General features: G+C 40.9%; 1 long non-coding RNA gene across 15 annotated transcripts; it reads right to left on the bottom strand.

Annotated features, from left to right (window-relative positions):
• Positions 1 to 1800: 1800 nt before the first annotated feature.
• LOC146365110 (uncharacterized) lies at positions 1801 to 26182 on the bottom strand. Of its 15 annotated transcripts, none has more exons than XR_014798659.1 (15): positions 25861 to 26182; positions 17669 to 17743; positions 17363 to 17466; positions 16115 to 17209; positions 14389 to 15911; positions 14162 to 14321; positions 13891 to 13957; positions 11507 to 11613; positions 9781 to 11307; positions 9554 to 9713; positions 9283 to 9349; positions 6583 to 6691; positions 6284 to 6383; positions 4190 to 4321; positions 1801 to 3986 (listed from the first exon to the last, which is right to left on the bottom strand). It is a non-coding gene; the product is annotated as an uncharacterized LOC146365110 (long non-coding RNA). The 15 variants fall into 15 exon arrangements; XR_014798662.1 differs by having other exon boundaries at positions 6583 to 9349; positions 14389 to 14620; positions 15816 to 15915; positions 25861 to 26181; XR_014798665.1 differs by having other exon boundaries at positions 6583 to 9349; positions 14389 to 14608; positions 15816 to 15915; positions 25861 to 26181.
• Between the last annotated feature and the right edge of the window lie 722 nt (positions 26183 to 26904).

Below are 26904 nucleotides of genomic sequence, written 5' to 3'. Positions count from 1 at the left end.
TGGTTGTCAGCTTTTAGCAGTTCAGCACTTTTGTTTTCAGGTGCAAATTTCTGTATTTTTCATCTCATTCAACATTTGTAACTTAAAATTCAGCAATTAATTCATTTCAGTGCATACATTCAGATTCAAGCATTCACACTGCAGTTTCTTCAGAAAATGCACATTCTAGTTATATTTAGTGTGAATGCTTGTAAAAGCATTCACAGTATTGTTCTTCTAATCTTTATTCTTCTATTTTATCTATTCCGTACGTTTTTTGTACTCTATCTCCGTCAAAACCGTTCAACTTAGAAAAACCATTCAAACACCGTTAGATTCCTCTTCTTTTGGACATCACTGCTTCTATTCTTCTCATTTTTAACATTTATATTTTTAATTTTATTCAACTTTTTTCAACAAAAATTTCCCATGTATTTCAATGGAGAGACCCTTCAAATCCTCATTCAACTTATTCATTTTTAAACTCTTACTACTTCGACATACGTTGACATAGAGCCACCATTCAAACTTTAAAATGAAGACAAGACATTCAACTATTGAACTTGTATTTATCTTTTCAATATCTATTATACTTTTTCTTCAGTTCCAGTTTAAGTTTCATGATGTTTTTTCAGCCGTTTCAGAGTTTATAATGGGTGTGTATGGGACGGAATGTTGGGGCTAGAGTGAGACAGCTCAACTGCTAGAGTGAGAGGAGCAAAAAAATTAATCTTAAAATCTTTTTTAAAACTGCTGCTGTGTCCGCAGCGTTTGCTCTACAGCCATCATTTTACCCTCAAAACGTAGCCATCGCTGTCCTCTTTCATCCAATGTGTTTACTATTGTACTAGGTGTTATGGTTCTTTCATAAATGTCACCAATGCACAGCCTCCTCCCTCCAACTCTTCCATAGACTCTAATGTTAAAATGGCTCAGAAGGTTCGTTTGAAAATGAGAAGAGCATGGTGTCTTTCCACTGTCACCACGTCCATATAATAAACTCCACAGGCATGAAAACTGAGAATTCAGTAGACTAGACATTGCTGTCGCTCACGGTGAAAGAATTTCGTCAATACGACTTGTACTTTTCATTTGGGAACGATTTGTTTCGGCTTGACTTTTCTGTTCATTTTAAGCAGCAAAAGTGAGGTGCATGTCTGTGTCCGTGTGTATGGAGCCATTGGGTGCAGTCACTATAGCAACCAGGCTCACACCTGCCTGCTTAACGAGCTCTGCCTGCCACTGTGCCAAGATTCATCTTAAACACTTCTCTTTCAACTGCTGCTGTGTCCACAGTGTTTGCTCTACAGCCATCATTTTACCCTCAAATCATAGCCATTGTTGTTCTCTTTCCAACACAGTGTCTTTAAAACCTCAGAGATGTAAACTTTTTAAACTGTGTGGCTCCAAGTGGAGGGATCACATTTTAGTCATTCAGTGATTCAAAGAATATGAACTTTTAATATTCATTCAGATGTTTTCTGACTCTAAATTTCATTTTCTCATTTCTTAGGTTTTTCTAATTTACAATTAAAACATTTTCAGCTATTTTCCAACTTCTTCTGTGTGAATATCAGCTTTTAGCACTTTTGTTTTCAGATTAAATTCTGTTTTCTTTTTATCTAATTCAAAATTTTTGACTTAAATTCAGCAATTAATTCATTTCAGTGCATACATTCAGATTCAAGCATTCACACTACAGTTTCTTCAGAAAATGCACTTTCTAGTTAAAACTGATATAGAATTGAAAATCTGAAGTCAAAACTAAATAAAAATAAAAACTAATGAAAATTGCAAAACTATTAAAACCTTGGTCCATAGTTCAGCGGAGACAGTGTCCTTTGCCCTACCAGGCTAAGTAAAGTCTACCAGCCAACCCAGGTGGCCTTGCATGGAGTGGGAAGAACAGTCTAAACACAGTCGTTATCAGGGTGTTTTTGTTCGGCTCCAGCCTTCAGCCCACGGAAGGGATAGCCGCATTATGAAGTTGATTTTTCTTTTATGCGAACAACTCATGAGAATTTCAAAGCTGTTCTTTAACACTCTGACACTGGTCTCTCAATCTCCCATTGGAGAGCCGCGAGCTTCTCCATGATGTTATCAAACTTGCGCTCCGTGGTCTTGTCATTCTTGTGCTCAGAGAGCCGATTCTGAGAATTCACGACTGCAGTGAGCTGCTCCACGATGTAATCCAACTTTTGCTCAGAGATCTTATTCTGAGTATTCACGGCTCTTAACCATGCTGCTTTCAATGAGCCCTTTCTGAGAAGTTGCGCCTCGTCCCATCGTTTCAATCCCAGCGGGCAGCCTTGGGGGGGTTTGAACAGCCGGTTCCACTTTCTTAATTCTCCGTTAAGTCAGGGCCAAGCCAGCTCCGATCAGCAAGAACCCTGTTATCATGGTTCCGAATAGGTAGATATCTTCAGCGTCCTCGATCGACAGTCCCACCAGGCACACGATCCTCTTTTCTTTTTTTTCTTTTTTGTGTCCCGTTTGGATCTTTAGCCATCAGAATTGTTGTCTTAAGGCCAAGAAAGATGCCAAGCGGATTTATTTTACCAAGTGGATCATCATGGCCTTGCCATATTGGTCCATTTGATTGACCTTTATTATAATTATGAATTTATTTTATTTTCAGTTGCTACAAACGGGACAGACGTGACTGGGGGATAGGACAGGGAGAAAGAATGAAAGAAGGAGAGGGAGAGAAAGAAAACCAAAGGGGAGAAGAGACGGTGAGAAGGGGGGGAAGAAAGGAAAAAACAAACAAACAAACAAACAAAACACCTGGATCACCTGTATGGAGAAAAAAAACAGAAGAGAAAGCAAACAACAAAGAGCAACATAATAAAAACAGCACCATCACAATAAACTAGCTCGCAGTAGATAACAGTAGATACTAAATAATAAACAATATTGTGCAGCACGCAAGATAGACAGCGCACAATGTGCTTTGAGGCAGCAGCCAAGAAAGGTGTAGTCCGTGTCTGTGAACACCCGTGTGTACACCTGTGTGCACACCTGTGTGGATCAGCATGCTTGTATTCCAAAGGTTTCTCCATGTAACGATCTGCTAGGGAGTGTGGGGAGCCACGATCCTCTATTTCTGCCACCCGTCCATCGTGTATCCGGCAGGGAAAGTCCCTCCAGGGCACTCGGGCTCTCCCGAGCCCAGACTTCTCGTTGAGAAAAGGGTGTCAATAGCATTCAGGGACCAGTTGATCAAATCCATAATTCTCTTTTAGGTTTTAGAGAACAGACTGTGAGAGAGTGTTCCAGGGAAAGTAATACACCCGAGACAAGACAAGGACACAAGAGGTTAAGCAGGGAAGACAAGGGGAAGGAGGAGAGGAGAAAAGTGCGACCGCCTTCGCCGAGAGCCAAACAAAGAAACTTGCTTGTCTAATTTTAGGGAGCTATGCAGAACTACTCCATGATTTCTAACAGTATAGGAGAGATGACTGGCATGACTGTTTGACCTGTAATCTAATTTTGTTCACCCAAGTAAAAACTAAAAGTCTCTGTTAAATGGCATAACACAGACTAAACATGCTTACTCTAGGGTCGAACCCTAATGTCCCCATTATTAATACATTAATTATATATTACACATACAAGTAAAATTGATTAACTTAAGATAAAATAAGATAAGGCAAGATAAGATAAGACTTTACTGATCCCACGGTGGGGAAATTTGTGCGTTACCTCAGCTCAGGTACAGATAGCAGGAGAAAAATACAAAAAAGTACAAAATAAATGAGATAATGCAATATAACAGTTTATTAATAATTTTGATTAGTCATTGGTTCTGTTGTTGATGATATTATTCAAACAATATATATTAAATAGGAATAGTTTGAGCCCTTGAGTCACAGATTAACGGTCACAGGTTAAAATCTGACCACGCTTTGAACTCACTGATGGTGACTTTGGTGACGAGGTCGACGGTCATGTTTCGTCCAGCTTCAGAACCCAGTTCCACTGCAACCCTTACTCGCTCTCTGCCCCTGTTCACACAGAAACCACCACACTATGGGTCAGCTGACACGGAGCAAACATCTGCAGCTACAGCTGCATGGAGAGCTGAATGTTTTCTGTCAGGACATTTCTTGATCATATTGGATAATCAGATGGTCAGAGTCTCATCACGAGAAAAACAAAGACTTCCCCAGAGGTTTGTACGGCGCCCGGCGCACTGATGATAACGTACCTGTGATGAACTGCTGGCTCCTGCTTAACAGCTGAAGGTTTTCTCGGGTTCACAGCAACACCAGCTCTACCTTCCAAAAGTCCATCACGCCGCCTCCATTCACCTCCTGGATGGCAACCCTTCAAACCATCTCTGTAAATTATATTTTATTATTTATTCTGTAGATATATTCCGGAAGGGAAATTGCACACACTGTGCTCGTCAAATAAGACTGTGTACTAAAAGCAAGCCACTTTAGTACGTCGTAAAAGAAGTCCAGATCAACAAAATCCCAGCAAGGTTGCTATAGTTACCCAAAAAAGGTAACTGACATTAAAAAATGAACAGCTGAATGAAATTAAAACTAACCTAAACAATTGTGTGAACTTGGAAAAGTAAAATCAAATGAAAACAGAGGAAAGCCTTTGGCTCTGTTGGTAAAATTTGTTATCACAACTTCCCTGATGAGGCGTGGATGGACATGTTTATTGAGTGTTTTGAAATTCGGTGTTTTTATTGTAATGTACTGATGTTACTGAACATTGCCTCCATATGCTGGAAACCTAACACTGAACATTTTCAAATAAAACTACACTGAAATGAGCACATCGGAAAGTAAATGAAACAACGGCATTATTCCAAACATTTTTTACCACCTGCCCTCAGTACGTGAGGATCCAGAACTATGACAGGGTCATCGGCAGTACAGGCACCACACAGTGAACTTTCCTGGCTCAATTTCTATTCACCATATACTCTGCAGACTTCTACAGCTCTGCTGACTGCTCCCTGCAAAAGTTCTCTTGTTCAGAAATTGTTGGCCTCCTTGCCAATGGGAATAATGGGGAGAACTGGCTGACAACTTTGTCAGTTGATACCAGCCGAATCACCTCCAGACAAACACTAAGATAAACAAGGAGCTGGTGGTGGACTTTCACATGCAAAAACACCCACCACCTACCTACACCATTAAACATCCAGGGCTTGAACTTTGAGACAGTGGATTCATTTAAGTACCTGGGTCTTTATCTGACCAGTAAAATGGACTAGACTAACAATTCAATTCAAAGATGGGCTTGGAGCAAATTCTCTCATGACAACCTTCCCAAAGTGTAGGTCCATAAAGTATTCAGTTTCATTTTTCGCTGGGCTTGGACCTTGTTCACAGTTTTCTTTAAAATGGTTCAACCTTATTGAATGAATCATGGACTTTAAAGTTTTATTCAGCTGCAAATGGCAAATTATTCCATATTTTAGGAGGCAAAGACAGAAAAGGCTCCACCCCCCTCTGAGCTTCCTCCTGGATCTCGGTACCTCCAGGAGCAGCTGGTCAGCTGACCTGAGAGACCGACAGGGTGTGTAGGGATGAAGAAGCTCAGAGAGGTAAAGCGGGGCAAGATTGTGAAAGCAATTAAAAACAAATATTAGAATTTTAAAATGAACTCTAAAAGACACAGGCAGCCAGTGCAGTGAGGCCAGCACAGGGTTATATGCTGACTTTACGAGTTCCTGTTTAACAGTCGTGCAGCTGCATTTTGAACCAGTTGCAGACGTGAGAGCAGCGACTGACTGACCCCCACATAAAGTGAGTTACAGTTGTCCAGACGGGAAGAAATAAAAGCACGGATCACTGAGTGCTTCCTAGAAAGAAAAGATTTCACTCTCACCAGTCGCCTTTAATGATAAAAACTGGACTTGACCACTGCTCTGATTTGGCTGTCCAAATAAAGTTACGTTGAAACCAAGCACACCATTGTTTTTCTTGTGACATTACCAATAAGTTTGATGTGTCACATGGCCCTCTTCCTATTGGAAAAAAAACTCCACAACAAAGACTTCAACTGATCAAACACACACAAACCCACACATGTGCAATAGGAATAACACTAAGGGCAACACTCTTTTTTTTGACTCAGTTGTATATAGTATTTGTATTCTATTTTATTATATTGTGTACAGTTATGTACAGTATGTTATTCTTATCCTATTCCAGGGTTTTTCTAATTTTTGCTATGTAACTTTGCACTGTCCACTTTCTGCTGTAACCAAATAAATTTCCCATGTGTGGGACTAATAAAGGTTATCTTATCTTATCTTAAATTAAAACTAACCAACCTTGGAACTCACTAATTGTAACTTTGGCGACGAGGTCGACAGTCACGTTTCCTCCTTCCTCCCCTCCAGCTTCAGAACCCAGTTCTACTTAAGCTCCTGTCTGACAGAAAACACCACAACATGGATCAGCTGACACGGAGCAAACATCTGCAGCCACAGCTGCATGAAGAGCTGAATGTTTTCTGTCAGGACATTTTATGATCATATTGGATAATCAGATTAACCGTATCTCATCATGAGAAACTCAGAAACCTCTTCTGAAGCTCAAAAGGAGCCTGATGGCGTGAATGACAACGTACCCATGATGAACTGCTTGCTGCTGTTGAACAGCTGGAGGTTTTCTTGGGTCCGTAGCAGTACCAGCTTCATCCTCCATAAGTCTATCACAGACCCTGTGTGTACACAGACCTTGTACATAGAGAAGGGGTAAATAGAAACATACAAAATCTTTTCTTACTTAATAAAAGAACAGCGACGCTTTCAGGAGGACAAACCCTGCAGCAGGTCAGGTGACAAGTTCAGAAAGGTTATCACCTCATTTGTATCATGTTTGGATAGAAACTAGCAACATAACTTCCTGATAACTTCGACCTTGATTGAACCTTGTAGATTCACTTTCTTCTCAATGTTAAACGTCTCAATGTTAAACTTTATTGTAACAGCTGGAGAACTCTCTCCTGCCAGTTTTTCACTCTTCAGCTTCACCCCCTGAGGTCTGAAACTGTCTGATTTGGCTGCTTTGCTCCAGTTTTCTGTTTTTATTTTTTTTTGCTTCGATTGGTTCTCCACGCTCTGGGCTCTCTGCTCGGTTCAGCTAAGCTTTGTCCGCTGCTCTGCAGAGCAGCAATCCACTCTGTTCTCCTTGAGTGTTGTGCCAAAAAGTGATTATTTTTATGTCTCTGTGTTTTTAAAGTCTAATAGGCTGTAGTCAACAAAAGCTATCTCTTTCTACAACATACTGTATGAGGTTCACCAGTGGAAACGCTCTTTGTAAATAGGCTGCACTCATTTTAGAAGTTCCTACGGGACCATCTTTGGCACAAAATATCATCAAGTCACTTTGTGACACGGTGCTGACCACCTCTTTCTTTCATGTTAGCGTAACATTGTTTTTATTGCAGCCCTCACTCGGTTTTGTGGAAGTGGCTCTGACAGCTTTCTGATTTCACAAAGATATATGATTACTTGAGGCACAGCACTCTGTGGTATGTGCAGAACAGTTTGCATCTTTAACAGCAGAGATATTAAATTGTGCTGTAGCTGTTTTCTAAATCACAAAGATGACTTTCACTGGTTTCTTCACTTACATCTGCTAACTCTTTCAGCATGTAACATTTGCTCTTGCGTAGCATCACTGTCATGGCTTAGATAATTACAACCATTTCTAACTTTAATCTCTTCCAGTTGTTTTTTAGTCCAACGTGTGTTGAAAGTGAAGTGACACCTCTTTCAAAGTTACACTGTAAAAAAAAAATTGTAATATAAAAGTATTTTACTGTGTATTTTACAGTTTTGTTCTGTTCTTCTAGAATATCATTAAATTCACATCAATAGACTGATTTTACATTTCAAATGTAAATTAACGTAAAATCACTGTAAATGTGGTTGTAGCTCAGGTGGCAGAGCAGGTCAGCCACTAATCAGAAGGTCGGTGGTTCGATCCCAGGCTGCCTCCTGGCTGCATGCCAAATATCCTTGGGCAAGATACTAACCCCATGTTTGTCTACTGGTGGTGGTCAGAGGGCCCGGTGGCGCCTGTGTCCGGCAGCCTCGTCTCTGTCAGTGCACCCCAGGGTAGCTGTGGCTACAATGTAGCTTGCTATTGCCAGTGTGTGAATGGGTGAATGACTGAATGTAGTGTAAAGCGCTTTGGGGTCCTTAAGGACTAGAAAAGCGCTATACAAATACAGGCCATTTAAAACATAATTTCCTTGTTTTTTAAATGTATCTGTCTGTACATATGCATATTTAGTTTTGTTAAAATAATTCAGAAATGTGTCATGATTTCACAAATATCTGTCCGTTATTTGAAAGATTGAACTGTTAAATTCAAATGTAATGCTATGGAAAAATATATAAAATGATTCGTATAAACTTTTTATACATCAAATAATAATAATAATTATTGTTATTTAGGGCGATTGTTGGTCAAGAGTTGGCAGTTCGCCTTGTAATCAGAAGGTTGCCTGTTCGAGCCCCGGCTCGGACACTTTCGGTCGTTGTGTCCTTGGGCAAGACACTTCACCTACTGGTGATGGCCAGAGGGGAATTATAAAGTGGAATTGTAAAGCGCTTTGAGGGTCTCATAAAGCGCTCTATGAATGCAATCCATTATTAGTTAAGTTAACTGTATATTTCTGTACCTTTAAGTATTATTATTCATATTGCTGCATTCATTGACCTTGTTTATAGGTAATTTCTTTGTTTAATCACATTAAAATGTTCCTAATTTAATGTTTAAAAGCACTTGAAAAAGGCAAAAGCCCATGTAAAATTAGGGCAACAAACTGTATTGTCATTACTGAAAATAACCGTATTTTCATGAGAAAGTTATTTTCTGGTATTATTTTGGCGCCCCAGCTGCTGGAATATTACTGTTTTTTTAGGATTTTTTTTTACGGTGTAGTCTTTCTGCGGCCACGTGACTTTATGATTTACTTTGATGTGCAGGTGGGTAAAATAGTCAACGAACCCAAACGACAGACGGCAAACCAACTCAACGCTGGACAAGCCAGATGGTCTCCTTTTTTTCACACAATTTAACTTCACTATCGCTTCCAGACATGCGTCTCGTAACCCACAAAGAGAGATGCCGTAACCCCCAATCGCCAGTATGTTCCCTCTAGTGTCCCTTCACAAGGTATCTACTCTGCACACACCAGCCATCCTGGTAACAATCGCAACATACCCTCCTTCAGTTTGTTTTGGTGGTAAATTTTAGTTCAGGATGTTAAGGATTATGTGTATGTCTGTACCACATGTGCTCTCCTTCTGCTGACCTACTCTCCACATCGACGCTCCACTTCAGCTCCTGCCTGACTCGTTACTGGTAGAAGCCCTCCGCCCCTGTTCGCACAGAAACCACCACAACACAGGTCAGCTGACACAGAGCAAACATCTGCAGCCACAGCTGCTCGAAAAGCTGAATGTTTTCTTTCAGGATGCTTCATGATCATATTGGATAATCAGACCGTCACCATCTCATCATGAGAAAAAGAAAGACCTCCTCAGAGGTTCAAACGCAGTCCGGCAGCACCGATGATGACATACCTGTGATGACCTCGGGTACACAGCAGAACCCAGTCCAGCCTCCATCACGCTGTCTCTGCGTCCTCCTGAGCAGCGTCCTGTTAGGCTGTGTGCTACAGCCCCTCCCAAACCACCACCTTCGTGTAGTGTTGGCGGTCTTAATGTTGGCAGTCAAAGAAATCTAAATTTGGAAAAAATGATCAGGTAAAGACAGAGCTGCGGGTTTAAAAGCCGGCTGAGCGTTTCACCTGAATCTAGTCCCTCCACCGCAGCACCTGCTGCGCATGCTTGGTGGTGAGTGTCTTGGTGTCGAGCCAGTTTTACACGGTGACAGTTTGAGGTTGCTCATGATATTGAAGACTTTGACCGGGCAGCAGTGCTGGTGCATCTTCACACAAAGGGAGGTTGTGCCAGGAGCGCCCCCTCACCGAGCTCCTGTCCCCAGCACCACGGCAAGCAGGACACCTTCTGCTCAAAAAACTGAATCATTAAAATTGAAACGAGTTGAAAAAACATCACAGAGTAACTTTATTCTACTTTTTCCTGTAAGATTTAAACGGGAATCAAGATTACATGTGACTTTAAAAAGCTTAGGACAACGATGCAGAATGCCACACAATCCTGCAGAAAACTGTTCGTGAATATTGATATGTCAAAGACACAAGAAAACTCGCACTAGCAACACCAACATCTGAATACAATGAGACTGTGTCTGTGGAACTGTGTGAACTTTAACCATGAGTGGTATCCCCACATTATTGACCAGTTTAGTGCAGGCAGAATCCTAAACTCACAGAAATCTTTTGAAATAGTCAAACACTTTGTTCATGACGCGATGCGTGCACATGGCTCCTCTCAAACAATTTAGTGACAATGGGGGAGAGTTTAATGACGATGACGTGAGAGACATGGCAGAAAATTTCAACACAGAGGTAAAGACAACAGCTGCATACTGCCCATGGAGTAATGGACTGCTTGAGGAACGCAATCAAGAACTCCCAGAAATAAAAATGTCACGGCAAGTAACTGCTGCCACTGGAACACTGCAATGGACTGGGCTCTTATGGCAAAGAACACGTTTTTGGCTACAATACTCCTTGCTGTGCCTTCTAGGCAGCAAGTCACACTTGTGCTTTAGATGCATCAAGAAAGTTTTTACAGAAGCAAAAAGTTCGCATGGATCACTGTTTCAAAGTGCTGCCTAGAAAGAAAAGATTTCACTCTCACCAGTCGCCTTTAATGATAAAAACTGGACTTGACCACTGCTCTGATTTGGCTGTCCAAATAAAGTTACGTTGAAACCAAGCACACCATTGTTTTTCTTGTGACATTACCAATAAGTTTGATGTGTCACATGGCCCTCTTCCTATTGGAAAAAAATCTCCACAACAAAGACTTCAACTGATCAAACACACACAAACCCACACATGTGCAATAGGAATAACACTAAGGGCAACACTCTTTTTTTTGACTCAGCTGTATATAGTATTTGTATTCTATTTTATTATATTGTGTACAGTTATGTACAGTATGTTATTCTTATCCTATTCCAGGGTTTTTCTAATTTTTGCTATGTAACTTTGCACTGTCCACTTTCTGCTGTAACCAAATAAATTTCCCATGTGTGGGACTAATAAAGGTTATCTTATCTTATCTTAAATTAAAACTAACCAACCTTGGAACTCACTAATTGTAACTCTGGCGACGAGGTGGACAGTCACGTTTCCTCCTTCCTCCCCTCCAGCTTCAGAACCCAGTTCTACTTAAGCTCCTGTCTGACAGAAAACACCACAACATGGATCAGCTGACACGGAGCAAACATCTGCAGCCACAGCTGCATGAAGCGCTGAATGTTTTCTGTCAGGACATTTTATGATCATATTGGATAATCAGATTAACCGTATCTCATCATGAGAAACTCAGAAACCTCTTCTGAAGCTCAAAAGGAGCCTGATGGCGTGAATGACAACGTACCCATGATGAACTGCTTGCTGCTGTTGAACAGCTGGAGGTTTTCTTGGGTCCGTAGCAGTACCAGCTTCATCCTCCATAAGTCTATCACAGACCCTGTGTACACAGACCTTGTACATAGAGAAGGGGTAAATAGAAATATACAAAATCTTTTCTTACTTAATAAAAGAACAGCGACGCTTTCAGGAGGACAAACCCTGCAGCAGGTCAGGTGACAAGTTCAGAAAGGTTATCACCTCATTTGTATCATGTTTGGATAGAAACTAGCAACATAACTTCCTGATAACTTCGACCTTGATTGAACCTTGTAGATTCACTTTCTTCTCAATGTTAAACGTCTCAATGTTAAACTTTATTGTAACAGCTGGAGAACTCTCTCCTGCCAGTTTTTCACTCTTCAGCTTCACCCCCTGAGGTCTGAAACTGTCTGATTTGGCTGCTTTGCTCCAGTTTTCTGTTTTTATTTTTTTTTGCTTCGATTGGTTCTCCACGCTCTGGGCTCTCTGCTCGGTTCAGCTAAGCTTTGTCCGCTGCTCTGCAGAGCAGCAATCCACTCTGTTCTCCTTGAGTGTTGTGCCAAAAAGTGATTATTTTTATGTCTCTGTGTTTTTAAAGTCTAATAGGCTGTAGTCAACAAAAGCTATCTCTTTCTACAACATACTGTATGAGGTTCACCAGTGGAAACGCTCTTTGTAAATAGGCTGCACTCATTTTAGAAGTTCCTACGGGACCATCTTTGGCACAAAATATCATCAAGTCACTTTGTGACACGGTGCTGACCACCTCTTTCTTTCATGTTAGCGTAACATTGTTTTTATTGCAGCCCTCACTCGGTTTTGTGGAAGTGGCTCTGACAGCTTTCTGATTTCACAAAGATATATGATTACTTGAGGCACAGCACTCTGTGGTATGTGCAGAACAGTTTGCATCTTTAACAGCAGAGATATTAAATTGTGCTGTAGCTGTTTTCTAAATCACAAAGATGACTTTCACTGGTTTCTTCACTTACATCTGCTAACTCTTTCAGCATGTAACATTTGCTCTTGCGTAGCATCACTGTCATGGCTTAGATAATTACAACCATTTCTAACTTTAATCTCTTCCAGTTGTTTTTTAGTCCAACGTGTGTTGAAAGTGAAGTGACACCTCTTTCAAAGTTACACTGTAAAAAAATTGTAATATAAAAGTATTTTACTGTGTATTTTACAGTTTTGTTCTGTTCTTCTAGAATATCATTAAATTCACATCAATAGACTGATTTTACATTTCAAATGTAAATTAACGTAAAATCACTGTAAATGTAATAAAACATAATTTCCTTGTTTTTTAAATGTATCTGTCTGTACATATGCATATTTAGTTTTGTTAAAATAATTCAGAAATGTGTCATGATTTCACAAATATCTGTCCGTTATTTGAAAGATTGAACTGTTAAATTCAAATGTAATGCTATGGAAAAATATATAAAATGATTCGTATAAACTTTTTATACATCAAATAATAATAATAATTATTGTTATTTAGGGCGATTGTTGGTCAAGAGTTGGCAGTTCGCCTTGTAATCAGAAGGCTGCCGGTTCGAGCCCCGGCTCGGACACTTTCGGTCGTTGTGTCCTTGGGCAAGACACTTCACCTACTGGTGATGGCCAGAGGGGAATTATAAAGTGGAATTGTAAAGCGCTTTGAGGGTCTCATAAAGCGCTCTATGAATGCAATCCATTATTAGTTAAGTTAACTGTATATTTCTGTACCTTTAAGTATTATTATTCATATTGCTGCATTCATTGACCTTGTTTATAGGTAATTTCTTTGTTTAATCACATTAAAATGTTCCTAATTTAATGTTTAAAAGCACTTGAAAAAGGCAAAAGCCCATGTAAAATTAGGGCAACAAACTGTATTGTCATTACTGAAAATAACCGTATTTTCATGAGAAAGTTATTTTCTGGTATTATTTTGGCGCCCCAGCTGCTGGAATATTACTGTTTTTTTAGGATTTTTTTTTACGGTGTAGTCTTTCTGCGGCCACGTGACTTTATGATTTACTTTGATGTGCAGGTGGGTAAAATAGTCAACGAACCCAAACGACAGACGGCAAACCAACTCAACGCTGGACAAGCCAGATGGTCTCCTTTTTTTCACACAATTTAACTTCACTATCGCTTCCAGACATGCGTCTCGTAACCCACAAAGAGAGATGCCGTAACCCCCAATCGCCAGTATGTTCCCTCTAGTGTCCCTTCACAAGGTATCTACTCTGCACACACCAGCCATCCTGGTAACAATCGCAACATACCCTCCTTCAGTTTGTTTTGGTGGTAAATTTTAGTTCAGGATGTTAAGGATTATGTGTATGTCTGTACCACATGTGCTCTCCTTCTGCTGACCTACTCTCCACATCGACGCTCCACTTCAGCTCCTGCCTGACTCGTTACTGGTAGAAGCCCTCCGCCCCTGTTCGCACAGAAACCACCACAACACAGGTCAGCTGACACAGAGCAAACATCTGCAGCCACAGCTGCTCGAAAAGCTGAATGTTTTCTTTCAGGATGCTTCATGATCATATTGGATAATCAGACCGTCACCATCTCATCATGAGAAAAAGAAAGACCTCCTCAGAGGTTCAAACGCAGTCCGGCAGCACCGATGATGACATACCTGTGATGACCTCGGGTACACAGCAGAACCCAGTCCAGCCTCCATCACGCTGTCTCTGCGTCCTCCTGAGCAGCGTCCTGTTAGGCTGTGTGCTACAGCCCCTCCCAAACCACCACCTTCGTGTAGTGTTGGCGGTCTTAATGTTGGCAGTCAAAGAAATCTAAATTTGGAAAAAATGATCAGGTAAAGACAGAGCTGCGGGTTTAAAAGCCGGCTGAGCGTTTCACCTGAATCTAGTCCCTCCACCGCAGCACCTGCTGCGCATGCTTGGTGGTGAGTGTCTTGGTGTCGAGCCAGTTTTACACGGTGACAGTTTGAGGTTGCTCATGATATTGAAGACTTTGACCGGGCAGCAGTGCTGGTGCATCTTCACACAAAGGGAGGTTGTGCCAGGAGCGCCCCCTCACCGAGCTCCTGTCCCCAGCACCACGGCAAGCAGGACACCTTCTGCTCAAAAAACTGAATCATTAAAATTGAAACGAGTTGAAAAAACATCACAGAGTAACTTTATTCTACTTTTTCCTGTAAGATTTAAACGGGAATCAAGATTACATGTGACTTTAAAAAGCTTAGGACAACGATGCAGAATGCCACACAATCCTGCAGAAAACTGTTCGTGAATATTGATATGTCAAAGACACAAGAAAACTCGCACTAGCAACACCAACATCTGAATACAATGAGACTGTGTCTGTGGAACTGTGTGAACTTTAACCATGAGTGGTATCCCCACATTATTGACCAGTTTAGTGCAGGCAGAATCCTAAACTCACAGAAATCTTTTGAAATAGTCAAACACTTTGTTCATGACGCGATGCGTGCACATGGCTCCTCTCAAACAATTTAGTGACAATGGGGGAGAGTTTAATGACGATGACGTGAGAGACATGGCAGAAAATTTCAACACAGAGGTAAAGACAACAGCTGCATACTGCCCATGGAGTAATGGACTGCTTGAGGAACGCAATCAAGAACTCCCAGAAATAAAAATGTCACGGCAAGTAACTGCTGCCACTGGAACACTGCAATGGACTGGGCTCTTATGGCAAAGAACACGTTTTTGGCTACAATACTCCTTGCTGTGCCTTCTAGGCAGCAAGTCACACTTGTGCTTTAGATGCATCAAGAAAGTTTTTACAGAAGCAAAAAGTTCGCATGGATCACGGTTTCAAAGTGCTGCCTAGAAAGAAAAGATTTCACTCTCACCAGTCGCCTTTAATGATAAAAACTGGACTTGACCACTGCTCTGATTTGGCTGTCCAAATAAAGTTACGTTGAAACCAAGCACACCATTGTTTTTCTTGTGACATTACCAATAAGTTTGATGTGTCACATGGCCCTCTTCCTATTGGAAAAAAATCTCCACAACAAAGACTTCAACTGATCAAACACACACAAACCCACACATGTGCAATAGGAATAACACTAAGGGCAACACTCTTTTTTTTGACTCAGTTGTATATAGTATTTGTATTCTATTTTATTATATTGTGTACAGTTATGTACAGTATGTTATTCTTATCCTATTCCAGGGTTTTTCTAATTTTTGCTATGTAACTTTGCACTGTCCACTTTCTGCTGTAACCAAATAAATTTCCCATGTGTGGGACTAATAAAGGTTATCTTATCTTATCTTAAATTAAAACTAACCAACCTTGGAACTCACTAATTGTAACTTTGGCGACGAGGTCGACAGTCACGTTTCCTCCTTCCTCCCCTCCAGCTTCAGAACCCAGTTCTACTTAAGCTCCTGTCTGACAGAAAACACCACAACATGGATCAGCTGACACGGAGCAAACATCTGCAGCCACAGCTGCATGAAGAGCTGAATGTTTTCTGTCAGGACATTTTATGATCATATTGGATAATCAGATCCAGAATATCTCATCATGAGAAACTCAGAAACCTCTTCTGAAGCTCAAAAGGAGCCTGATGGCGTGAATGACAACGTACCCATGATGAACTGCTTGCTGCTGTTGAACAGCTGGAGGTTTTCTTGGGTCCGTAGCAGTACCAGCTTCATCCTCCATAAGTCTATCACAGACCCTGTGTGTACACAGACCTTGTACATAGAGAAGGGGTAAATAGAAACATACAAAATCTTTTCTTACTTAATAAAAGAACAGCGACGCTTTCAGGAGGACAAACCCTGCAGCAGGTCAGGTGACAAGTTCAGAAAGGTTATCACCTCATTTGTATCATGTTTGGATAGAAACTAGCAACATAACTTCCTGATAACTTCGACCTTGATTGAACCTTGTAGATTCACTTTCTTCTCAATGTTAAACGTCTCAATGTTAAACTTTATTGTAACAGCTGGAGAACTCTCTCCTGCCAGTTTTTCACTCTTCAGCTTCACCCCCTGAGGTCTGAAACTGTCTGATTTGGCTGCTTTGCTCCAGTTTTCTGTTTTTATTTTTTTTTGCTTCGATTGGTTCTCCACGCTCTGGGCTCTCTGCTCGGTTCAGCTAAGCTTTGTCCGCTGCTCTGCAGAGCAGCAATCCACTCTGTTCTCCTTGAGTGTTGTGCCAAAAAGTGATTATTTTTATGTCTCTGTGTTTTTAAAGTCTAATAGGCTGTAGTCAACAAAAGCTATCTCTTTCTACAACATACTGTATGAGGTTCACCAGTGGAAACGCTCTTTGTAAATAGGCTGCACTCATTTTAGAAGTTCCTACGGGACCATCTTTGGCACAAAATATCATCAAGTCACTTTGTGACACGGTGCTGACACAGAGAATATGGAGAGCACTGCGGACACAGACTCGTCACACAGATGTGAAGTATGCAGCTCAAGACGAGGTGTATTACAAGCAAGTGGCCTGCCCTGAGTAGAAGAGACCAGGAATTGTTATTGGTCAAAATGGACCAGTAATAACACGGCCTGCACCTGAAAGAACACCTCTGAAATTAATTAGAGCAGAGACTACAAGCCAGGGCTTCTCATCCAACATTGGTGTCTGACCTTACCAGCTCACTTCTGAAAGAAAATTCCCACAAACACTCAAACCTGTAGCTGCACAGGGTAGGATGACATCATATTAGGCCCTATGGATAAAGAAAGAAACCAATGAGCTAAAATTCAAACTTCAGTGTGAAACTAGATAAATTACTTTATTCAAAGGAAGTGAAATACAGATGCAAATTAAACAAACTATATCACAGATTTATGAATGAACTGTTCATCACTGCCTTTGTTACCAGTTCAGGCTCTGGTGCTGGGTTGGGGTGTATTCACTCATCTTTAACATCACTCTGAGTCAGCGTCACGGCCAGGCCTCAGGAGTCTGGTTCCACTCCTGCCCCTGTTCACAACGACAGCACCAAAACACATGTCAGCTGACACGGAGCAAAAGTCTGCAGCCACAGAGGCACAAGAACTGAGTGTTTTCTGCCAGGACTCTTTATGATCTTAATGGAGAATCAGATCCCCCAAATTTCATCATGAGAAAACAAAGACCTCCTCAGAGGCTCAAACAGAGCCTACCGACGCTAATGACAACATACCTGCGATAAACAACTGGCTGACGTTGAACAGCTGCAGGTTTTCTTTGGTTCCACAGCAGCACCAGCTCGACAATCCTAAGTCCAATAATCAATTTAGGATTAATGGGCGATATATTCACGCATGCTTTTTGGTGGGTGGAGCAATGTAATCATGTAATCACGGACTGATTTAAGAAGTCTAAACACAGACAAATTAATTGCCCCAAAAAAATATAAAGTCGACAATTTGGGTTTTCTTTGGCTTTAAACCAGATGAAAGAAGTAAACCCAAGGACGTAACCAAAGCAGTGTGCCACTTGTGCAGACGTATAGTGCAAGCAAAGGATTCAAACTGTCAGGGTCCTGGGTGTGAGCGACCCAGGGTCTCTGGGCAGTTCTGGACATGTGTATTTTTGGTGCTGCTACCTGGTTTGTGGGTTTGTGTGTGTGTGTGTGTGGGGGGGGGTGTATGTGTGCTGAGCACTGGTCTACAGGAGTCTTCAGGCCTGCTGGGTGTGTCCTGCCAGGTGGCTGGCCACGCCTAAGGACCTCACAAACCTGCAGCTGATCTGGTTCATCCGGGGAGCTACATAGGAGTGTAGCTGAGAGCTCCTCAACGCGGGATCATTAAGTTACACTCCAAGTTAGTGTGTGTCTACATATAGTATCTTGCCGGTCGTGTTTGCCGACAGGAGTTGGTGTTTGATGGCTGCCTTTGTTGTGTCCCTGCAGGAGGAGCGTGGAGCAGAAAAGGACACGCACGGGGTGTGCAGAAACACGGGAGTGGCGAGCACGAGCACGGACGTTGGAGTGAGACACGACACGGGAGTCTAGGGAGCTACGGGAATTTATTGTGTACTTGTTATTTACGTCACTGTAAATAAACGCACTGCCTTCATTAAAGAGTCCAGCATTTGGGTCCTCCTTCCTCACATCCCCACGGTAGGCCAGCACTAACCGTGACACAAACATGACTAACTTGCATGAGCATGTATGTGTCCACCATCCGAATGTTTTTTTCTGAACATAGGCTACTGCCTTTCTTTCTTTCTTTGTACTATGAGTTTGAGTAGATGAATCAATGCAACTGGCCGCACTCTGAGGATGGTGCATTTGCTTGCAGATGAAAGCAGGTGCTGTTAAAAGAGCACTATTGAGGGCTTCCGGTGCTCTGGGAATCCATCCTACCTGACAAACCATCCTACCTGTTGTTTCTGCGCATGCGCACAACACGAAATTAAGTGTCAAACCGTCCTACCTTTGTGAATGTGACCTACAAGCATACTTTAACAGCTAAAATTGGCAAATTGTCCTACCTTTGTTAAACTGAGCTAGAAGTAGTGGTGCAACGGATCACTGTTGATCCATGATCCGAACCGATCCCTCTCCACGGTTCGGAACGCACGTGATCCAAAGAACTGAAAGAGCAGAGGAGCTCGAGAAACCTCCAGCATTACTTAAATCTCATGTGTGGGAGCATTTTGGCTTCCCCATTAAACATATAGATGGGAAAAGGGTGGTGGATAACAGTTTGTCGACAGTGTGGCACGAGGAAGCCTTATGACCCTGGCAACACGTGGAGCATGGCGACTCATTTGAAACGACATCACCCTAGTGTGACAGGAGCTAAGACGAGGGCTGCGCAACAACCGCTGACATCCGCGGCATTTAAGCAGCCCCTTGATGCACAATCCGACCGGGCTAAAGCTATTACCGAAGCTATTGGTGTGTTTATAGCTGCAGACATGAGGCCATATTCTGTTGTACAAAACAAGGGGTTTAAACATTTGATGAACGTGCTTGAGCCACGGTATGACATCCCGTCGTGCGCCCACTTCAGTGAAAAGATCGTTCCAAGCATGTATGAGCTGGAAAAGTATAAAGTTATGGCTGAACTGTCCCAGGCATCTTCTGTTGCGCTAACTACAGATGGTTGGACCTCCGGGGCAACGGAAAGCTACGTGACCGTGACCGCTCATTACATCACAGCCGAGTGGGAGATACGAAGCCCTGTACTGCAGACACGCCCCCTCTATGAGAGTCACACAGGTACAAATCTGGCGCACTTACTGACGGAAGCCATGGCAGCATGGAGGATAGAGAGGCCCAATACCAATATCCCAGTCACAACAGATAATGCTAACAACCAAATAAATGCAGTGAACGAGGCAGGACTGGGCCCACAGATAGGGTGCTTTGCACATGCAGTTAATTTAGCATCCCAAAAGGGAATTAAAGTGAGTAAGATGGACCGCCTCCTTGGGAGGATAAGAAAGGTGGTTTCCTACTTCCACCGAAGTTCAACAGCTGCTCATGTGCTTAAGACCAAGCGAGATATGCTACAGCTGCCTACTCATAAGCTCATACATGATGTCCCAACAAGGTGGAACTCCACTTATGATATGTTGGAGCGTTATCTTGAGCAGCAGACAGCTATATACTCTGCACTAACAGACAAAACCCTGAAGAAAAATGTCAGAGACGTCGTCACCTTGTCTGATGATGATGTTAGAGTGGCAGAGGAGGTCCTCCAGCTGCTCAAACCACTCAAAGCGGTTACAACTCTGTTGAGCAGTGAAACTGCACCATCTGTGTCCATGATCCTGCTTCTGAAAACAAGGATCCTACAAGCCATGGTCCCAAGTGAGGAAGACAGCACCATCACAAGAGATGTCAAGACTGCCATTAGAGAGGACCTGAAGCACAGAGACACTTCACCACCAGCCCTACAGGAGGACCTTCACAGAGCTACTGCACTTGATCCAAGGTTCAAGTCCCTGTCTCACCTAGACCTGGCCCTACGCCTGAGGACATACAGTGATCTCACTACTGAGACTGTGAGCAGTCTTGGAACTGCAGACTGTGAAGAGGCAAAGAAAATAAATATTTAGAAATTATATATTTTTTATTTTTAATGATAATGTTTTTCTTCAAAGTTATTGCCACATTTTAATGTCAATGAAATATTTAAAAATAATAATAATTGTTTTAATCAATAAAGTAATTTTCCCTGTAGGGTCAAGCAGCACCAACAGGAGCAGACACATGTCCTCCTCAGAAGAAGTCGGCAATGGCAGAGCTATTTGGCGACACCTTTGTACAGAAGGACATGGCAGCAAGGCTTTTGACACCATCAAAGAGGAGGTGGCATCCTATGAGGCAGCAAGTGGCATTCCAGTGGATGGTGATCCACTGACGTGGTGGAAAAGTAATGACTGTAAATACCCTCACCTTGCCATAATGGCAAGACGCTATCTGGCTGTGCCTGCCACTTCAGTGCCTAGCGAGAGGGTGTTCTCAACAGCAGGGGACATCGTTACAGCAAAGAGGTCTACACTCTCCCCAGAAAATGTAGACATCCTCATCTTTTTTTAAAAAAAATTTGAAGTTATAACCTCACATCTGCTTTTCTTTCTTTCTTCTTTTTTGATGATGTGGACATAAGCTAGTTTTCATTTCATTCTCCAAATGTTCAAAGTAAGAAGCAATGATACCTTAAATTGCATTTTAAGTTGTTTTTGATTGTATCCACATTAAAGGAAATAATTATAATGCCCTATAATGCACCTTAATTTGTTTTTATATAATTGTGTGGAATGATTCTACAGTTGAATGTTTTTTAAAGGGCAAAACATACTTAAATAAATAAACGGACAGTTAAATTTGTCTTGTCTTTTTTTGCTGATCTGAAAATTGATCCGATCCGTGACTTAAAACCGTGATCCGTTGCACCACTAGCTAGAAGCATACTTTAACAGCTAAAATTCAGTTGCGGACCACCCTACCTTTGTGAATGTGACCTACAAGCATACTTGAACAGCTAAAAGTAAGTTGCAAATTGTCCTACCTTTGTTAATAAGAGCTGGAAACTTTGACGGGTAAAATTAAGTGCCAAACCATGGTACCTTTGTGAATGTTACCTACAAGCATACTTTAACGGGTAAAATGAAGTGGCAAACCATCCTGGCTTTATAAATAAGAGCTACAAGCACACTCTGATGGGCAAAGTTAAGTGGCAAACCGTCATATCTACTTAAATTTGTGCTGGAATTATTCTGTGACAGCAGAAATGTGCATAAACTACTTAAGGTAGGATGTTTCACCAAAGTAGGATGGTTTGTCAGAACCATGTGACGGTAGAGCAGTATGGTCACATAAGTACAGACCTTCCGCAAGCCAACCAGATAAACTCAGCTAAAACACGAATTAAAGCTTGAGGCAAAACAACTTTGGAAGATGAGGGGAGGGACAACAAAAGCAAAGAATAAAAAATCCTCAGAAACCCAAGGTAAAGACATAAAACACCTGAACAACGAGGACAAGCTAGCACTCGAAGCTAATATGGCTACCTTTCAAAACGGGCTAGACTGTATTAGCAAACAAATTCAATCCCTCCAAAACAACCTGAAATCGGACTTCATAACATTCAAAGAAGAAATTACCGGTCAAATGAAACACGAACTGAATAAATTCAAAGAAGACATCGACCAGAAGTTTAAGAACATGACTACTAGGGCTGCCACAAAAAATTATTTTGATAGTCAACTAGTCACCGATGATTTTTGCGATTAGTTGACTAATCAGATCATGCATCCGCTGGACGTAAAACGTACAGCTTATTGCACCAGCATGCATCTGCTCTTAAATAACTATCATTAGTTTACAGCTTGAAGTGTTTAAGGCATGTGCTAACTAAAAATAAAGACGAGATGATAATTTGTTAAACTTTTAATGAAATTTGCAGATTGGTGGACTCGGTGGAGTTTAATAAACTCGGCCATCTGTTCTTTCTATGTAAAATATAACAGGATACTGGTGTAAATTCTCTACCATCTCACACTTCTGTTTAATCAGTTCTCTGTTTGACATTTATTCATCTGTGTAAAAACTCTAACTTTACTCTCAGCCAAACCAATTTACTGAGGAACAAATAACACACTGAAAAAAGCCAAACAATAACATTTTTAAATGATCTGAGTGACTTATATATCATGTTTAACCTGAGTAGAGAAAGACCTCTAGCTATCGAGCTGGTGGGTCGGAGCACTTTTGCAACTGTGTGATGTCTTAAAAAAAACGAGCAGATATTTAAAGTTTACATAGCTACATTCTCCCCTGAAAATATGTTGAAAGTTTTATTTTGTGACCCAGAAAGAGAAATAAGAGTAATATTAAAACTAAGTAGCTGCCGCCACGGTTGAAAACTGGAATTGGCTGGGCCGCGCTATGAATTGTGAGATAGGTTGGGCCACAAAGGATACACCCGACCCATCCTTCAAATCTGGGGTAATAAAGGATGCATTTTTCGGCCGCGTTTGGAGGAGTCTTCGAATTTGGACAGGCTTTTGCCGCTAGACTGCTAGACTTCAGTGCAACATGCATTACTGTCAACCATAATATCCTATTAGAGCGATTAGAGCACGCTGTAGGTGGTTTGTACTGCAGTGGTTTGTATCATGTCTAATAAACTCCAATTTGTTCATGTAAATGGAGAGTCCTCTTCACACAGTAAGGTTAATTATGGAGTTCCACAGGGTTCAGTGCTAGAATCAATTCTGTTTACATTATACATGCTTCTCTTAGGCAGTATCATCAGAAGGTATACATAGCAGACAAACTAGGCTTTAGGAGGGACCATCACTGAGTAATATTTAATTTTCTCATAAAGATTAATCATTTTGTCAGCTACATGCACTGCAAGACACAAAAACCCAGAGTTAGAGATCGTAAATTTAGATTTTCAGGCAGATACTCTTTTGCCTGTTAACAGCCAACACCTGATTCTGATTTAGCTTATATCCAGACTAAATCCATCTAGGACTGACAGGGCTGCAGGAATGGAGCACGACAGGTCGGACACAAAAGGACACCAGAATGTTAGAAAACCCTGCTGTGCAACCCTAAAATAAGGGATATACAGTACACAGAGAATAAACAGAGTACTTCAGCTCCACACTATGTCTTGTTTTAAACCCAGTTTGGTCAACGGAAATATCAGAATCACGCGAGCCTTGTGCTTTACGCTGGGCAGAGGGGGGAGGGGCGGTAGTTACACTCAGTAGCACAGGAACAGAGCAGGAGGGAGAGAGAGAGAAAGAGAGCCAGGGACAACAACGTCACATTAGAAAGGTATAGTAATCATCCACAACTATTTTCGGTTGCAGATGATAAAGGATTCAGAAAGTTTATTCACGCAGGCCCATATGACAGAGAATATGCATGTTCTTTTTGTTTTCATATTATAATTTATATTTAATTGTGTTGTGGTTTGCAGTGTTTTGTGTTGTTTTCACTTTAAATTTGTAAAAGGAAAAAGCTGAAAATTTAAATAGTTAAAAGTTGAAATGTGAATAGTTGATTTTTGTATTATATGATTTATTTATTACATTTTATGTGGAGTGAATAAATAAAAGTATATTTACGGTGGCCCCTAGAGACAAAGCACATACAAACTTCAAATCACATACGAACTCTGAAGCATGTACAAACTCCAAAACACGTAAAAACACGTACAAACTCCAAAACACGTAAAAACTCCAAAACACGTAAAAACTCCAAAACACGTAAAAACACGTACAAACTCCGAAGCACGTAAAAACTCAGAAGCACATAAAAACTCAGAAGCACATAAAAAAAACTCAAAACATGTACAAAAGACAACAGAAGTGCTCCAGGATGCTAGGGCGCAGTGTTGAGCTTTTGTTATCTTGTGGCTACACAAGCCAGGAAGTACCAACGACCGGATTTGGTGTGTGGTAGTAACAGGTAAATGAACTTTTTTTTTAAATTATTTGAATATATATGAGTGCCTGTGTATAAATACACAAACAATACACACATGCTTTCAATTGTGTAATTTAAGTGATCTAGGTAGCTCTGTTTTGGAAGGTCAGTTAACACTAGCAATGTGTTTTGGAGTTTGTACGTGTTTTGTCTCTAGGGGCCACCGCATATATTTATATATAAACATATATAAATAAAACCACTTTTTTTTACGTTAGTAATTCCTTTTGTGCATAATTTTATATTATTGTTAATAATAAATTAATTAAAGCAACAAAACAACCTGAAGAGCCGGTTTGGAGCCGAAAGAGCCGGATCTCTAAAAAGAGCCGGAAATCCCATCACTAGTATATAAGAGATGTTGGTGTAATATAACTGAAGTAATGTTGTTAAGTCCTTAAAGTCATATTCTTTTATTGTCATGACTGTATTTGAAGCTATTTTTATTTTTGTGTTATACCTGATTTATATGGAATATGGCTGAAGTAAACTAAAGTATAAAATACATTTGCTTAATAGTAATTTAACATTATATAATTCACATATTAAACTATGAATTAAATGGTTTAAAAGCATGTAGAATAGCATATGTAGGCAAGTATATTTCTCCCTTTTTTTTTTATCAAGAAGCCAAGACAAAAAGGAAAAACAAAGAAACAGGGCAGGGTTTGGTGGTTGAATCATCCGTCCCCACCAATGCCAAAACCAAATCTACACCCTTGGAACACAGAAATAAGTGGAAAATCTGGAGGGACAAAAAACATTGACAACTGAAAACAGAATAGCGGGAGTACCCAGTAGGGGAAGAGCTTCTAACTCACTGTTGCTGAAGCAGGACATGCATTTTTTGTTGATAACACTAAAACTAAAATGTCAGTTTAAAAACAGAAGGATAAAAATTAACAGCAACTCAGACTCTAATTTGAAGTCAACATTTAGCGAGCTAAAGACCTTTGGTCTTCATTAACAGCAGTGAGATACAGGCCAACTCAGGTTTGGGGACTGTTCAGAGTATTAAGGCCTAATAATCTTATTTAGCAGCAAAATGTGAGATCAAATTCAGCTAGAGGCCTCTGGGCTTTCACCGCTGCTTTCCGTCGCTAACAGTTAAGGACGGTAATATTACAATGACATTACTTTGTTATGTGCATAAACTTATCCATGTTACCAGCGGATTAGGAGTTGTTTAGATTGTTTAGATTTAGGAGAAAATCTAAACAAGCACCATGTGTCGAAAGAACAACGGACAATAAAGTTAAGAGGTGAAATTTGTGTCTTCAAACTGGTTAAATCTGGTTTCTGCTCACAGACTGACGAAAAAGAAAAAGTTAGCTTACCTAACAGGTGAAAAATATCAGCGAGAGCGGTTATGCTAACACTGCCAGAACCCCCACAGACAATAAAAACTTTATAAATAACAAGGTTCCTACTTCTTTCCCTTTCTCGCCGGGTTTAGTGGACCGCAGTCCCGCATGCTTCTCCAGCGCCCTTCTCTGTCCGGTCGGGAGCTTTGCTGCACAGGCGTGTCCGCTAACAGCTCTGCCAGTGAGAAAAGTTGCTGTCAGGTATGTGTCAGGTGAAAATGTTCCACCCTAGCTGCTGTTTGTTCCTCTTCAAATGCAAAGCCTCTGAGAAAAACAGCGAAACAGAGTGGCTGGAAACGTCTGTTAGTTCGGAGCAATAAATCTAAGGTGCATGCTCCAATCACGCATTAAATCAGCCAATCACCGAGCTGCAAAACTCGGTGATTGGCTGATTGTTTGTTTTTTGTTTAGTTTTTTTCCCCTCTAGCTTTATTTCAACTGGAACAATAACAGCAAATATTATACATGGAGGAGACGTTGTACAATTGTAGTGCAAAATTATAATAAAGTGGAAGAGTATGTATAACTAAACAAATAAGATAGAGACAATGGTTAAAAGGGAGAAAAATAGAAAATTACGTTTTTGTTGTTGTTGTTTGTTTTTTTAAAAAAACAAAGCAAGACACACAGTAACATTTTAATAATCAAATAATAGTGATTTTTTTTAAAGCTTTGTGATAAGATAAGACAAGATAAAATAAGATAAGATAAGATAACCTTTATTAGTCCCACGTGTGGGAAATTTGTTTTGTTACAGCAGTGGACAGTGCAAAGTTGCACAGAGAAATTAGAGAAATAAAACTGGAATAATATATCTATGAGATACTGTACACAATAGAATAGAATAAAATAAAATAAAAAATACTATATACAATCGAATAAAATAGAATACAAATGCTATATACAATTAATAAATTGATCAGTTGAAGTCTTTGTTGTAGAGTCTAACAGCAGTGGGGAGGAAAGACCTGCGAAATCGCTCCATCCCACATCGTGGGTGCCGCAGCCACTGAAGGACCTGCTCAGTGCTTTTAGAGTCTCCTGCATGGGGTCGGAGATGTTGTCCGACAGGGATGACAGCTTAGCCACCATTCTCCTGTCATTCACCTC

Source organism: Perissodus microlepis, chromosome 19, assembly GCF_051167445.1.
Source record: "Perissodus microlepis isolate ML-2025 ecotype Zambia chromosome 19, ASM5116744v1, whole genome shotgun sequence".
Taxonomy (NCBI): Eukaryota; Metazoa; Chordata; class Actinopteri; order Cichliformes; family Cichlidae; genus Perissodus; species Perissodus microlepis.
The sequence above is the reverse complement of the archived record's forward strand: the minus strand, read 5'-3'. Positions and strand labels throughout refer to the sequence as shown.